Here is a 16,905-nt window from a genome sequence, read left to right on the forward strand (position 1 = left end):
ATAGAGGACTGATATCCAAACATAAAGCATTCAAGAGACTAGATATTATTATAAAATTTTCAGTTTAAAAATGGTCCACAGATCTACATGGAATATTCTCACTAGAGGAATCTCAAGTAACTGAGAAACACTTCAACATCCTAGCCATTAGGGGAATGCAAATCAAAATTACTTTGAGATTCCATCTTACACCTGTTAGAATGGCCAACAGTGCAGTGTAACCTTCCTGAACTCTAAGGAAGTGACCCTAATAGGGATCTCACCTGGCCATCTCTTGGAGTCAAATGAGGGCTTCAGTGGTAGGATATGTTGGCATTTAGTTTAGGCTCTGCTCCATAGTCACCTGGCAACAGCCAGATATGTCTGACTCCCTATGAAAGAGATTGTTTGCCCTCTCCTCACTCTCTTGTTCTCTCTTTTTTATTCCTCAGTTTTTTATTAGATATATTCTTCATTTACATTTCAAATGCTATCCTGAAAGTCCCCTATACCCTCTCCCCACCCTGATCCCCTCCCCCCCCCACTCCTGCTTCCTGGCCCTAGCTTTCCCCTGTACTGAGGCATATAAAGTTTGCAAGACCAAGGGGCCTCTGTTCCCAATGATGGCTGACTAGGTCATCTTCTGCTACATATGCAGCTAGAGACATGAGTTCTGGGGGTACTGGTTAGATCATATTGTTGTTCCACCTATAGGGTTGCAGACCCCTTCAGCTCCTTGGGTACTTTCTCTAGCTCCTCCATTGGGGGCCCTGCCTTCCATCCAATAGATGATTGTGAGCATCCACTTCTGTATTTGCCAGGCACTGGCCTAGCCTCATGAGAGACAGCTATATAAGGGTCCTTTCAGCAAAATCTTGCTGTCATATGCAATACTGTGTTTGCTGGTGGGATTGCAAGCTTGTACAACCACTCTGGAAATCATTCTGGTGGTTCCTCAGAAAATTGGACATAGTACAACTGGAAGATCCAGCAATACCTCTCCTGGGCATATACCCAGAAGATGTTCCAACTGGTAATAAGGACACATGCTCCACTGTGTTCATAGCAGCCTTATTTACAATAGCCAGAAGCTGAAAAGAACCCAGATGTCCCTCAATAGAGGAATGGATACAGAAAATGTGGTACATTTACACAATGGAGTACTACTCAGCTATTAAAAACAATGAATTTATGAAATTCTTGGGCAAATGGTTGTATCTGGAGGATATCATCCTGAGTGATATAACCTAATCTCTTGCTCTCTTGCTCTTGCTCTGTCCTCTTGTTGCTGCTCCCCCTCTCTCGCTATCTTAGTCAGGGTTTCTATTCCTGCACAAACATCATGACCAAGAATCAAGTTGGGGAGAAAAGGGTTTATTTGGCTTACACTTCCATACTGCTGTTCATCACCAAGGAAGTCAGGACTGGAACTCAAGCAGGTCAGGAAGCAGGAGCTGATGCAGAGGCCATGAAGGGATGTTCTTTACTGGCTTGCTTCCCCTGGCTTGCTCAGCCTGCTCTCTTATAGAATCCAAGACTACCAGCCCAGAGGTGGTCCCACCCACAAGGGGCGTTTCCCCCTTGATCACTAATTGAGAAAATGCCTTACAGTTGGATCTTATGGAGGCATTTCCTCAACTGAAGCTCCTTTCTCTGTGATAACTCCAGCTGTGTCAAGTTGACACAAAACTAGCCAGTACACTTCCATTCCCCACTTCTCTCCAAGGGGTCATGATCTGCCTTTATTCCTTTCCTCCTTCTCCTCCTCTTCCTCCTCCTTGTTCTTCTCTCTCTGTCTCTGTCTCTCTGTCTCTCTGTCTCTCTGTCTCTGTCTCTGTCTCTGTCTCTCTCTCTCCCTCTGTCTCTGTCTGTCTCTGTCTGTCTCTCTCTGTCTCTGTCTCTCTCTGTCTCTGTCTCTGTCTTCTCTCCCCCTTCTCCATGCCCTAAGTAAACTCTATTCTCTATTATACCATCATGTAGGGCTGATCCCTTGAGGGTGGGGGGGGGTTAGAGAAGGGATGCCTCAGCATGAGTTCACAAAGGCACCTCTTTCCCCTACACCTTACTGCTCCTCCACCACACATATACCTAGTTTCTCTTTCTTTTTATAAAACACAACAGGATACATTCTGTAGAGGGCCAAGAGGGCCCCGTGGAAATTCCCAAACAAAATAATCTGTTTCTGAGGCAAAACTGACAGCTGGGCTCCATTCCTGGGAACAACACCCATACATCTCATTGAACCTGAAGAAGTCAAGTGGTGCCTACAGGGAACCCTCACCCCTACATTGTAGTCTTTCTGGTGTTGGAAGGTTCTTTGTAGGCTACCAAAAAAGAAGTGTGGGCACCAACAGGTGACCTAGAAACTATCCTACCTGAAAAATGTGCTAAAGTAATGGTGGCAGAGAATTTGCGGGAGGAACCAACCAATGTCCGATTTGACATAAGTCCTACTCCACTCCAGAAGAAGCAACCCATCCTTAACATCACTTTCATAACTAGATAGACCGGGGATCTAGGGAAGATAAACCAACACTGCTGGTCAAAAAAAAAAAAAAAGATTCCTAATGTCCTAATGATATTCTTATATAAATCAGTGTCATATGTCAGGAGCCATTTAGGTAAGACTAAGTAAAACAAGTGACTTTCTGGAGAATGTTCACCATGTTGTATGGCTGCGATGGGTGAACTCTAAATTGCTGGACCTTGATGGGTGAACTCTAAATTGCTGGACCTTAAGAGATCTCATTTCTGGATTGATTCTTGTTGTTGATATACCTTTCCTGTCATTAGTTTTTATTTATTTATTTTTATTAGGTATTTTCTTCATTTACATTTCCAATGCTATCCCAAAAGTCCCCCCTCCCCTCCCCCCTCTCCTACCCACCCACTCCCACTTCTTGGCCCTGGCATTCCCCTGTACTGAGGCATATAATGTTTGCAAGACCAAAGGGCAAGAATGAATTTATGAAATTCCTAGGCAAATGGAGGGTATCATCCTGAGTGAGGTAACCCAATCACAAAAGAACTCACATGATATGTACTCACTGATAAATGGATATTAGCCCAGAAACTTAGAATACCCAAGATACAAGATACAATTTGCAAAACACATGAAACCTTTCCTGTCATTATTAAATAATATAATGATTCCTGGGAATTGGCCTACCCCATTGGATTAATTTTCTGCAGATTAATAAATATGTATTCTATTGTAGTAATGCTATATAGACAAATTGATGATTTTATAATTTCTAATATGATTCTATAGAATTCCTAAATTTATACAAGTAATTTTGAGCCCTCTATAGTATAAAGACTCCAATTAGAATTCTGTGAACCTTTGTGTGTCATGGCCTAATTGTTCTTGGATGGAAAGCATGCTTGGAACAAATTTACAATCAGGGAAAACATTCCTTTTAGATTAGCTGTGAAACCATCATCTGATAGCTAGAGGTCATAAACTGGGAATGGACAATTTATCATAGGTACAAGGACAGAAGATAAAATATTGACTGGACTTATCTATACAAAACTTCAAAACTAATGTGACACAGGGCAGATGATTTGCCTCTTGACAAAACTGTGCTAACTTATGACATAAAAATGCTTTAAGCTCATAATGAACTTGTGGATCTAGTGACAGATAATAAATGGTTTTTAGATAAGAGAATTAATAGAAACACATGCAAATATTCCTGCTGAAAGTCCTTATTTGATTTATGATGAATTTTTGGAATGTAAAGATGCTTGGAAATCCATGTGATCTATTCTCTTGAGAAAGCATAAGAACTAAGAATGATATCAGTAAGATATAGAGGGCTTCTCTCATTCACCAATAATAACCAACAACAAAAAGAAAGAAAGAAAGAAAGAAAGAAAGAAAGAAAGAAAGAAAGAAAGAAAGAAAGAAAGAAAGGAAAGAAAGCCACTTTCTTTTACCAGTAGAGAAGTGATTTTTTTTTTCTTACAACAAAAAAGAGTAGTAGGTTTTTTCTTACTTAGGGGCTTTTCCTTATTCAGCAATAAAATATTCTTTCTTTGAACAATAAAGCTTGATGCTTCATTTTTATCCAGGAGGAATGAGTTCTTTCTGGACTGGGCTTTACTCAATGAAATCTGCTCCTGATGGCTTTTGCTCCATCCACCAAATATATATGCATATGTAAGTATAGGTGTATGTATGTAAATGTGCACGAATACTTGTAAAGTTAATGAGGCAGGTGGTCAGGCCCAACCAGAATGTGTGTGTGTGTCTGTATATATTGCCTCTGGAAGAGTTTTCTTTCTGCCTGTGTGACTTTTTTTTCCCTGGCTCTCAAGGAGTTAGGAACTGAGAGCCTCTGCTGATCAGCTAGGGGGCAGAGAGAAAAAACAAGGAACCAGACTAATAATCACTTGTTTCCTCCCCCTCCGCCCCCCCCCCACCCCGCTCCCCACTCCAGCTAAACAGCAGGTGATACTCACCAGGGATAAGCACTTTCTTTTCCTTTTCTTTTTCCTTTTCTTTTTAATTTATTTTATTTACATTTCAGCCATTGCCCCACACACACACCGCTCCAGGTCCCCCTCCCACAATTCTTCCCATTCTCTCTCACCTTTGCCTCTGAGCATTTGCGCCCCCACACTGCATCCTCCTTCCATGGGGTCTGCAAGTCTCTGCAGGATTGGGCACATCCTCTCCAACTAAGGCCAGATAAGGCAGTCCTCAGCTACATATGAGCTCAGGGGCTGTGATGGTTTGTATATGCTTTGCCCTGGGAGTGACACTATTGGGAGGTATGGCCTTGTTAGAGTGTATGTGTCACTGTGTGTGTGGGCTTTTAGACCCTAATCTTAGCTAGCTGGAAGCCAATATTTTGCTAGCAGCCTTCAGATGAAGATGTAAAACTTGCAGGTCCTCCTGCACCATGCCTGCCTGGATGCTGCCTTGCTCTTACCTTGACAATAATGGACTGAACGCCTGAACCTTGTAAGCCAACCCCAAAGAAATGTTGTCCTTACAAGAGTTGCTTTGGTCATGGTGTCTGTTCACAGCAGTAAAACCCCATCTAAGACAGGGGCCTAGGACTAGCCCTGGTATGATCTTTGGTTGGTGGCTCAGTCTCTGGAAGTTCCCATGGTCCTGGTTAGCTGATATTGTTGGCCTTCCTCTGGGATTGCCCTCTCCTTCAGCTCCTTCAATACTGCCCCTAATTCAACCATAGGGATCCCTGACCTCAGTCTAGTGGTTGGATGTATTTTTCTGGGTCTGTCACCGTCAGCTGCTGGTAGAGCCTCTCAGAGGACAGCTCTTGTCTGCAAGCACAACAGAGCATCAGTAATAGTGTCAGACTTTGGTGCTCACCCGTGGGATGGATTGCAAATTGGGCAAGTCACTAGAAAGCTTTTCTTTAAGTCTCTCCTCCATTTTTGTCCTTGCATTGCTTTTAGACAGGAAAAATTCTGGGTCAGAAACTTTGATTGTGGAAAATTCCCCCATTTGCAGCCCTGTCTATCTACTGTAGATGGTCTCTGAAGGTTTCCACTCCCCAATGTTGGGCATTTTGGCTAAGGTCACCCACATTGAGTCCTGGGTGTCTCTTACATTCCAGGTCTCTGGGACATTCTAGAGGTCCCCTCACCCCCCCACACACACACAGGAGCTGCATGCTTCCATATATTCTCCTCATGCACTGGACTTCTATCCCCCCCCATAACTTACCCTGCCCTCTTTTTCCCTCCCCCTTCCCACAGAACTCAAGAAATCCTGCTGAAGATGAGGCACAAAGAGTGCAAGAAAGAGGTAAAAGAGGAGAGAGAGGAGCCATAATAAATAAATAGATCTCTTTTTGTAAGAGAATATTAAGGTATATGAGATATTTATACATAGTAAAATTGGTGGGGGGCGGGGCGTGATAAAAGAACAGCCATCCTCAGATTTGGGAGAAGAGCAGTTCATACAGAGACAATAGAGAGTTCAAAGAATTGTGAAGTGTATGCATGACTACAGCAGTCTTAACAGCAATAGCCTGAGCAAGGAAGGGACAAAGATACTGGGTCTTATAGGGTTATAGACATAGATGTAAATACACATTTCAGTTACAACAGGATGCTCGCATAATTTGATTCTGAAATGTCCCGTAAACTCCTTGTATTTAAAATCTTCCTAAGAGCCCTCGGCATCACTGGAAGATGGTGAACCCTTAAGGATTGACAAGAACCAGAATGAAGTTAGCTAATTTATTAGAGGTATGGCAGGACAAATTATTTCCTTCCTGTCTCTATTTTTTTTTCCTGACCACTATGAGAGGAGAAGAATTATGCCAACATGTATTCCCAAAATATACCCTGTACAGGCACCAAAGCAATAAATTCAACCGTTTATGTATTGATGCTTCTGAAACCATCAGTCAAAAGAAAGATTATTTTTCTCTGTAGGTTGACTACTACATCAGGTACTTCATTCCAGGGATGAAAGCTGACTAACATTGATGCCACTGAAGAATTCTGAATAGGGAAATGTGTGCAGAAGACAATAGCAGAACACACAAGAGAAACATTACTGTTGTGATATATTTTAAGAAGAGAAATCAATGACAGTAACAACCTTTGTTTTGTTTCAGTTTGCTGTCATTTTGCATGTTACTCCCAAAATTGTTTTTCTTGCCTGGTGATCAATTTTCTAGTCTTGCTGGTATTCATGAATTCATGCAAAACATTATAAATATTTCTTGAAACACTACACACAAAGCATTTCCTTTCACTGTATTTTGAAAAGGAGAGTGATTTTCATTAGAAGGATTTAGGCATCTCCTCACCTGGATCTAAAGGAGGGCTTTGCATGGGTCCTTCTTTTAATTCCCCTCCAGTGCTAGAAGTTTGCAAATTATATTATTTCACATTAAGATGAGACATATGAGATGATTCCCAGCCCGCTGCAAGAAATTATCCAAATGGATTATAAATCATCTTTTTATTATCCCCACAGTTGCTACTGAATTGTTTAGATGGAAACAAAGTATCTGAGTCTTTTATTAGGTTGGACAAAAGTGGAAAAACAATAAAACGCCCAGAAAATATGTCACACAGGAACAATAAAGAGGTGATAAAAATGACTTGGGTTTTGTTATTCATTTTTGATGTTTGGCATCCAGGGCTTAGGAAGCATGCAAGAGGGTCTTCTATAGTAGACAATACATTATTCAACATCCTTGAGTTGTAGGAGTTAAGCACTGAAGTCTTGAGATCTCTTTCTCTCTCTCTCTCTCCCTCTTTCTCCTTCCCTCTCTCTTCTCCTCTCTCTCATTCTCCCTTCCCTCTCCCTCCCATTTCCTCCCTCACCCTTCCTTTCTCTCCCTCTCCATCTCTTTCCCCTCTCTTTCCCTCTCCCTCTCTGTATCCCTCTCCCCTGTCCTCCCTCCCTTTATTTCTCCCTTGCTCTCCTTCTATACTCTGTAACAAGGCCCTTTGTTGGAGTATAATAAAATGGAATTGGAAAAGGAAAAGCAAAGCCTAAAACCACCCCAGCAGGGAACACAATGAAAATGTAGGCACTAAAATCAGGAGCATTTAAAAATCCCAGAAAAGCAGGCCAAATGACCATGTCTAGGAGCCAGCCTCTGCATTTGCTCTCTAAAATTTAGACATTGTGCACTATTGTTCTATTTACATATCTGCTGTAGCTACGGTAACATAACCTTTCTTCTGAGTGTTGAATATTTTATTATTACTGTTGAGAAGAGTCTAAAATATTAAACTTGTTGATGTAGGCTTTAAGAGAAAAGCTATATAGAAGTAAATTCTGAACATAATGATAAAAAAGGGACAAATGTAAATATGACACTCAACTGTATGCCCCACAAATAATGTTTGTATTTTACTTGGATAGAACATTGTAGTCCCATTCTAATAGATGAGAACCATTGTTGTTTCTAATGAGAGGTGACATTTATACCTTTTACTCAGTTTCTCTGTTAGCTTTATTCTAGTACAATGATTAATGCTAAATGATGATCATTTGGGATAAATCTCCTGAGATGGATATTACATTGTCTGTAAAGTATTCCAATTTTGTCATTTGTTCCATTTATTTTCTAAAACACAAACTCAATTAGCAGTATACGGTGGGATACCTCTGTAAACCCAGATCCAAGAGACTGAGGGAGGAATGTGCTGTCTTTCAGTCTATTCTATTCTACATAGGAATATGCTTCCCCTATCCCTAATTCAGTAACATCTAGTTTCCACAAGTCAAAGTTTGGCAGGACCTAGCCAGGTCTGCAGGAGCCATTGCACCAAGCTACTTACTGAACTGGGTTTCCTTGATCTTTTTATAGCCACAGAGAAAGTAGAGGCTGAGTGGTTATTAAATGAATGTTAATGATGTGAAATATGTTTTCTATGTTAATCATCAACTGGAGAAATTCTGTTATCCTCAGGGACACATCGGCAGTAAATGTATAATTTCAGAGAAGTATCAGAGCCAATTAAAATGTCACATGCTGATATCTCTGGTTCATAGCCCTCATGAGTTAGTGGTGTGTGCTGGTCTTTTTTCCCCTTCTCCTTTTTCATTTTATTATTATGAACATAAATTGTCCTTGTTTGAATTTCCATCCTGTAGTTCCAAAGATATTCTCCTACTTACAAAGTCCAGAGAGATACACAAGGTGCACACATTGTTAAAATGTCATTCATTCATAAACACAACATTCTACAACCCCTTAAAACAGGCCATGTGCAACCTGGGGGACTTGGTTTAGCATTGTGGGCATTACTGTATGCCAAGTCCTGAGCATATGGCAACACAGGAATCTGTTTGAGCTTTGCTCTGCCATTAGTACATTTTCTTCCTTATGGTTCTTGCTTCTAACATGCTGTTGAAAAGATAAAACTCAAGAGATCCATTTCTATGCTTAAAACCAGGCTCTTGGATTAGGATTCCTTCATGGCTTGTCATCCTAAGAAAGCTCTGCCACATGCATTCCTGTTACATCCTCATTTTTTTTATTAGATATTTTCCTTATTTACATTTCAAATGTTATTCCCTTTCCTGTTTCCCCTGCGAAAACCCCCTATCACATCCCTCCTCTCCCTGCTCACCAACCCACCCACTCCCACTTCCCTGTTCTAGCATTCCCCTACACTGGGACATCGAACCTTCACAGGACAAAGGGCCTCTCCTCCCATTGATGTCTGACAAGTCCGTCCTCTGCTACATATGTGACTGGAATCATGGGCCCCTCCATGTGTACTCTTTGGTTGGTGGTTTGCACTCACTAATGAGTGGATATTAGCCCAGAAGCTCAGAATACCTAACGTACAATTCATAGGCCACATGAAGCTCAAGAAGAAGGGAAAACAAAGTGTGGATGCTTTGGTCCTTCTTAGAAGGTGGAACAAAATATTCATGGGAGGAGATACAGAGACAAAGTGTGGAGAAGAGACTGCTATCTCCTCCTTGAGATACCTGGTTTCCCTGTCCTGGTGACAGGATCATGTTCCTCTCTCCAAGTGATAGGTACCATTAATGCTACTGGATATTCTTTTTAAGCTACCACAGATGCCCAAGTCTCAATTCTAAAAGCATCTCTACATCTTCTATGATCTACCTTTAAAAATTATTCTCCCTGATATTGTTATAACTTCAGTCACTTGGTACTTCCTGTGCCTTATATGCTGCAGGGCCATCATCAATGTGAGAATGTTTCTTCCTTATTTTTCAATGACTTTATGTAGGTAATTTCTCTGTTTTATTTCTAATTCCAGACAAAGAAACTTCTAATAGGAGTATGATGTCTGCCATTGCACTTATTATTATTAAATAAAAGTTGAGATGAAGTCAAAACATTGAGATGAGATTAAGTAAAATTTTTATAAAAGGAATATTACTATACTCCCATTATTTCTGAAAAAAGGGACACTGCTTAGATAAATTATTTCAACTCTAATTTTCCATTTACTTTATTGGATTTTGACTCTTTTTAAGCTCTCTTAGTTTCCATTTTTTTAGGTTGTTTTTGTTCTCTCGGCATGAGATTTTAAAAATTAGTTATTATTCTTGAATATATACACATATTACATATGTAAAATGATTCTAAAAAGAATTCTGCAACTCAGTGTGTGTTTGAAATTTCATTCCATAAAAATTCAATGCAGCTTGCTGACAATCCTCTATATACATTAAATGATTCTGTTATGGTTGATTAAGGAGATATATCCTGAAGAGAGGCAATAGAAAGACTCTAAGGCATCTACCATTCTATGACTGTAAAAGCAGAAATAGCTGTGCTGTTTCCCTCAGGAGGATGCTACATTTTAGGTCATCGCCCTTGGTTATGTTCTTTTTCTTTATTTTTCTAATCATAAACTTAAGGAATATTGTTTTGTTTCTCAAAATTTTCCTCATTTGTATGGAACGAGCTATGGATAATCCACATCTTTCTATTTAATCAAACATATGAATTCAGTTTTGAAGAGTGGCCTTTATATTTTGGCAAGTTAAAATAAATGCTTTCTAAAAGACTTAGACTCTGTTTGTCCATTATTCTAACTATGGGGTTATTTTCTTCACTATCATCATCATTAACATTATGAGAGAGGGCCTCATGTATCCAAGCCTAACAAACACTCCCTTAGTAGCCAAATATGACTTTGAACTTTCAATACTTGTGCTGGGATTTCAGTCTTGCACCCTATACCTAGGATATGTAAGATTGTGGATCAAACCCAGGGCATGTGCATGCTAGAAAATTTTATGAACTGAGGTACATCCCTAGATATTTTTTTACTTTTCACTCATGGTGACTTTGTTCTCTTGGGTTTTAAAATCTAAATATATTATTGTATTTAAAAGTGCATCAGAATATTTGGAATCTTCTTCTTTGAAAATAATGTATGCCTGAGAAGGGATAAAAAATATAACCCCAAAATCTTAATGTCTTAATATTGGCATATATTAATATTGGCTAATGTTGTGGAGTACCACAACAAAGAACTAGAAGTTGGGCATGGCTTAAATATCTACCTTGTGCTTCTTTCTAAGAAATATGCAACAAGTGATTCTTTAAGACATATAAAATAACAGTCATGTTAAGTTTAATTGGGTTGAGTGAGGTGGTTTGGTGTAGAATAGTACCTCTTATATTAAAGAGTTACAGATTAGTTTGGACTAGATTATATAAACTTAAAATACATGTACACACACACACACACACACAAATTCGTGCTTCCTTAAAAGTCAATAGACCAGCAACATATTAGAGTGTGTTGCTGTCACTAATGTCCTTGAAGAAAACAGGCTGTTGAAAATGCAGCTGGTGGTAAATGTAAAGAAAGGTCTTTTTCTGCTTAAGGGTAGTCATGTTGTTTCTCCAGTATTACCTCAAGGAGTAAGACAATCAGGTCTATATTCTGAAGAAATTTGACTCTATGGGACAACAGACTTGCTCTGCCCATCCTGATCTCCCAGATGACAAATACTTAAGACACAGAATCACCATCAATAAATGCTTCAAGGTTCTCATGACCCAGCAACTGCATCTTGTCCTCTGGAGGCTCATTAATCTTTTGTGCTGCTCATCCTGGGCCAATTATCAGCAACCAAACATACCAATCTGTAAGATTTGTTGCCTTCTGATGTTATTTGGAAACTTATCTCACTCACTATATGAATGAGTCTATACTGATGGGCTGATGGGCCTCACCCTTAAAAGGAACAATCTTTTTTTTTTTTCCTTCATGTTTTGACTTACTGCCAGGCTATTAAAGATACAATGACTTGAAAAAAAAAGAAAGAAAGAAAGAAAGAAAGAAAGAAAGAAAGAAAGAAAGAAAGAAAGAAAGGGAAAGGGAAGGGAAGGGAAGGGAAGGGAAGGGAAGAGAAGGGAAGGGAAGGGAAGGGAAGGGAAGGGAAGGGAAGGGAAGGGAAGGGAAGAGAAGAGAAGAGAAGAGAAGAAAAGAAAAGAAAAGAAAAGAAAAGAAAAGAAAAGAAAAGAAAAGAAAAGAAAAGAAAAGAAAAGAAAAGAAAAGAAAAGAAAAGAAAAGAGGTTGTTTTACAAGCTAGAATCCCCATTAGATGTAGTGTTGTAGTTTTTAATTTACTATTCTTCATCTTTTGTAGTTAGGACCAAATATTTGTTTTCTCATCCTCAAATGAAACCAATAAAAGACCAAATATAATCAGTATAATTATGCTCAGGAGGAGACATTTCCCTCACTCTATTACTGTTTCCAACTGGGCCAGTGGGAAAAGTGTAAGAAGTCAGGAGAACTTTGACTGCTTTCTGCTCTGGCTTCAGGTAGAGGAATGGTGGCTCCTATCCTTGTAATAGATCCCTTTACCGTTTTTGTTTGTTTGTTGGTCTGTTTGTTTGTTTTGCTTTTTTGCTTTTTTTACATGCCTTTATTACACTCATTGGGTAATACTAATTAATCATGGTACCACTGAGTCTTTGATATTTATGGAGTCTATGTGTTCTTGCTTTTTATAATTTCTCTTTTCCCAAGTTTTGCTGTTCACTCCCTCAACAATGGGGGGATGTATTTAAGGTTTTTTTGGACTTGTATATCTGCGTTTTGTGAAGGCATGTCAAGATCTGATGTTCAAACATGGAAGAGAAATTCAGACACAATACTTAATGTACAAAAGTATGAGTCATGTCATAATAGAGACAGCTTCACTCAGGAAATACAAGAGTCCATGTCACAGCTGAATGTGCCTGCAGATTTCATCCTCTGTTAATGTCCATGCCTCAGATCATCCCAAATGAGTTTGTTCTTAATCTTTACTTCTGTATCATTTCTTTTTTTCCATGCCTACAGATAATTTATTTTGTATTTTTTTAATTAGGTATTTATTGCATTTACATTTCCAATGCTAGTCACAAATAATTCTGTATCATTTTTAAATTTCAGAAATCTACTGTCTTCACCTGAACTCACCTGTAACCTTGCATTCTTCCTCCTTAGGCTGGTGGTCCTGATTCTTTGAATCTGTAATCATACATACAGACTGTTCCCACTATCTCCATTGAGTGTGGTTGTGTATGTGTCTGGATCTTTCCAGGTAGCATGGCAAATTCTTCATCTTCAGCTAGTGACCATTATTCTTTTGCTTTCTCTCTTCCTTTGCTCCACACAGGAGTGACATTGTTCTTTGAATCATTATCTTCTTGGCATAGGAATGAGAAGAATGCTGATAAGAAAATTGGTTTCTCTGACCATCACCTTTAAGAGCCCCTTGAAGGAATTTCTGAAAATGTGGACCTGAAGCAACTGACATTATGGTTGCTTCAGTATGGAGGAGGTCCTGACCAGTTCCGACGTGCACTTAATATCTCAAATGCATTTCCCTGCAGTTTTGCCAGCTCTGCTTGACATGCAGGAAGAGAACTTTAATCTTTCATTGAGTTTCACAAACAGGATGTGAATGTAGAGGAAGCTTTGAAAAGTTCCCACAGCAATTCAGAAATAAGAGATTTGCAAGACATTTCTGGAGCCAAGTTTCCTGTTCTCCAAGCTGAGCTGTTGTCTGCTAAGTGCATCTAGGACTCCTGGGACTCACCACCAGGCCAAGATTGGCTCTGATAGAGCCTGCTGTACAAGATCTTTGTCATGAGTCCAAGGAAACAAGTTCTGGGAGCCATCCCTGCAGTCTGCAAGCAGGATGAAATTAACTTACATTTTCTGTGATAGTAAAATATATTGAGTTTATTAATGCTAGCTAATTCTTTTCTGATCTTTTTATTACCCCTAAGGATATTTATAAGTGCTTATTATACTCATGAAGTATATTAATACCAGCTTGAACAGGAGGTATGTGAAGAGACTACAGCCACAACTCACTAGATGCTTTCTGCATACATCTGCTGATTCCAATATTATAGGACAAAAAAGACAGGACCCTTATTTTTCCATACTGTTTAATATTTTTGGTTAGATTTTTCTCCTTCTTACTCCATTTTATAGTATTATTAAATTTTAAAAAGTATTTTATTCTATATTTAGTCCTCTAATACTCTATCTAAATTTATTTGCATATTTCATTAGATTATAATCTATTAATTTTAATAAATCTCAAAAAAAGAAATCTCTTGGTTTGTAATTATTCATCACAAAGTCAGTTTTTTGTTTTGTATCTACCCTTATAATAGTTTGATTTGTGTGTAAAGTTGCCACAACCAAGAACTACCTAGGAGAAGAGTTTGAATTGAGAAATTAATTTAGAATGGGTTGGCCTACAGGGATATCTCTGAGTAACTCTTCATTGCTAGTGTATGTACAAAGAACCAGCCAATTGTGAGCAACATCACAATTCTCCAGTCAGAGGCTCCTGATCAGTATAGGAAAGAATAAAGCTAGCTGATACAGGCAGGCACCATATGGGTGCATTCATTACAGTCTTATAATGACCATGAATGCGATGTGACCCTCACAGCTCTTTCCTGACTTCTCCCCAGAATGAACTGTAACCAGAGCTTGTACGTCAAATGAACATTTTCTTCCCTTGTTTTTTGTTGTTTTTGTTGTTGTTGTTTTGTTTCTTTTTGTTTTGTTTTAATTTTGGCCAGGCTTTCTCATCACAGCAACAGAAATAAACTACAATGATCTTACTTCTATTTTTAATCTTTCTCATTTCATCCTTTATCTCCATTCATGTTTTTGCCTTAGCCAACTTTTAATTTCATACTTTAGTTTATATTTTTAGCAATTTTTACTAGATTTTTAGTCATTTTATTTCACCTTTCCATAGTTGTTTTTCCTTTAATACTTCAAATCATGTATATTTTTAGACCCCAGAGCCTTGTATATATGAGGTCTTGGGTGTAGGACTTCAGTCCTATCATCTCATTGATCAAAGGATATAGTTTCTCTAAATGGTGGTGTTCTTTTTAGCAGTGAGAGTCATTTTTCAATCCACTTATCATGTTTGCATGTCCATACTGTGATGACTCATGTATCTTTCCTGAACTATTTTTAACGTTTTTCATGGACTGTTTTTCTTTGAATCCATACTTTATGACTGATTAAAAACAAAGAGAAACAACAAAGGTTGTGGTCAGAGAGATGGGTCAGTAGTTTAGAGCATTTGCTGTTCTTGCAGAGGACCCAGGTTCAGTTGCCAGAACCCACATGTTAGCTCACCACCATCTGAACTTCTATTTCAAGGAAATACAACACTATTTGCTGGCTTTTGCAGGCAACAGGCATATACATGATACACATACATACATACATACATACATACATACATACATATGTACATACATACAGGCAAATTTTCATAAACATAAAACAAAATAAATCTTTAAAATCAAATGAAGTGTGAAAGGTTTAATCTCATAAAATTTTTCCTAACACATAAATTAGTCCAATATTGTTGAGTTCAGCAACATTCAAACTTGCCAGAAATTTATGGAGATGAGTTACAAAGTGTAACATGAATGCCTCACCATTTACTGCATATTCCTGTCCAAAACTTCATGTCTAAAACTCCTGCAATGCCAATTAATCTAAGACAACCTAAGTGCATCTGTAGCCTGCCGTTCCAAACTCTTCAACAATCTTATCTCATCTGGGTCCCCCGATTCCTATGAGCCACACTGTCAGGCTTCTTAAAACAACCACAAGCTTGGTAGTAATTTTCTGCCTTAATTACTTTTGCCATTACTTTAGCAGAGTATTTGACATAGAAAAGTTAAAGGAGGAGGTTTATTTTAGCTCACAATTTAATGATAAAGATTGTAGGGTAGTTGAAACAGTTCAGTTGGTGGCAGTGAGAGACAGTAGCCGAACTTATTCACATCTTGGTAGACAGAATTAGAAGGAGTCCTATGTGCTTTAGTTCTTCTTCATGAATACACACACACACACACACACACACACACACACACACACAGAAAAAAATTAAATTTGCTTCTTTTTTGTATTGAGTGAAGCCCTGCAATGCATCTTGTATCAGAAATTATCTTTAGATAAGATTCTAAACTTTCAATGCAGGGGCTTGGCAATCACAAAATTTTTCTTTCTGTATAATAAACGTAAACTGCTACCTCTAATGGATCAAATCAGGAGTCACTTTAACTAATCCGAATAGGTAAGTGTTCTACAATTTTATGAAGCAAACAACTTGTTAAATTATGTTCAGATAATTAAGCCAAGAGAATAAAAAGAAAATTGTTAGGTTTCAGGTTAAGAAGAGTGTGAACTGTTCATCAGCCAAATGAAGACAAAAATAACAATGGAAAAATTAAATGTGAGAGTTAAAAAAACAAATTTAAGTTATTGAGCATTATGTAGTATAAATTTACATTTCAGACTAAAAAAACCACATAGCATTATAATGGTTTCTGTATTTGTGATGCTAAATAAAAATACATTGAAGCCTTGATAAGTGAGACAGCTTTGCAACCCAATTAAATGATGAATATGAAAGAGTACAAAGGTAGACACATACAAAAGGTAGTCCTTCGAATAGTGGTCCAACTCATATCCAATATAAGTTCACATATTTATATCTTTGGTACACAAAAGTAAATAGTTATATAAAGTGGTCATGGTTTAATTATTCATCAAATAATTTAAAGCCTTATCTACCAGATAATGGTAAAATGAAAATAAAAAGAAAATATCAAACATGTAATAATAACAAGGAACACCTGAAAGATGAATTATTAGTGTGAACTACTAGTGTGTAAATTATGACAAAAATCTTTGAAAGACAACTTTTTTTTGCTAAGTTTGAACAAATCACATACCCTATTATTCACATATTTGTAACCCATAAAGGTTGTTCTATTTAGCTAAAATGTGACCACTGGTAAATAATTTATATAATAGGAATATGACAAACATAATTCCAGGAATGTTTCTCTGCCATGTAATTCAAATTAGAACCAAACAAAAGCAGTTTAACAGCAGTTAATATTAAAAGCAATAAGCATT

General features: G+C 38.1%; 1 pseudogene; it reads left to right on the plus strand.

The window, feature by feature from the left end:
* The first annotated feature begins 11,322 nt into the window (after window positions 1-11,322).
* Window positions 11,323-11,637, plus strand: LOC110300215 (H/ACA ribonucleoprotein complex subunit 3 pseudogene; annotated as a pseudogene).
* Window positions 11,638-16,905: the final 5,268 nt, after the last annotated feature.

The sequence above is a fragment of the Mus caroli genome, unplaced genomic scaffold (genome assembly GCF_978045245.1).
Source record: "Mus caroli unplaced genomic scaffold, Mus_caroli_1 scaffold_10, whole genome shotgun sequence".
Lineage (NCBI taxonomy): Eukaryota > Metazoa > Chordata > Mammalia > Rodentia > Muridae > Mus > Mus caroli.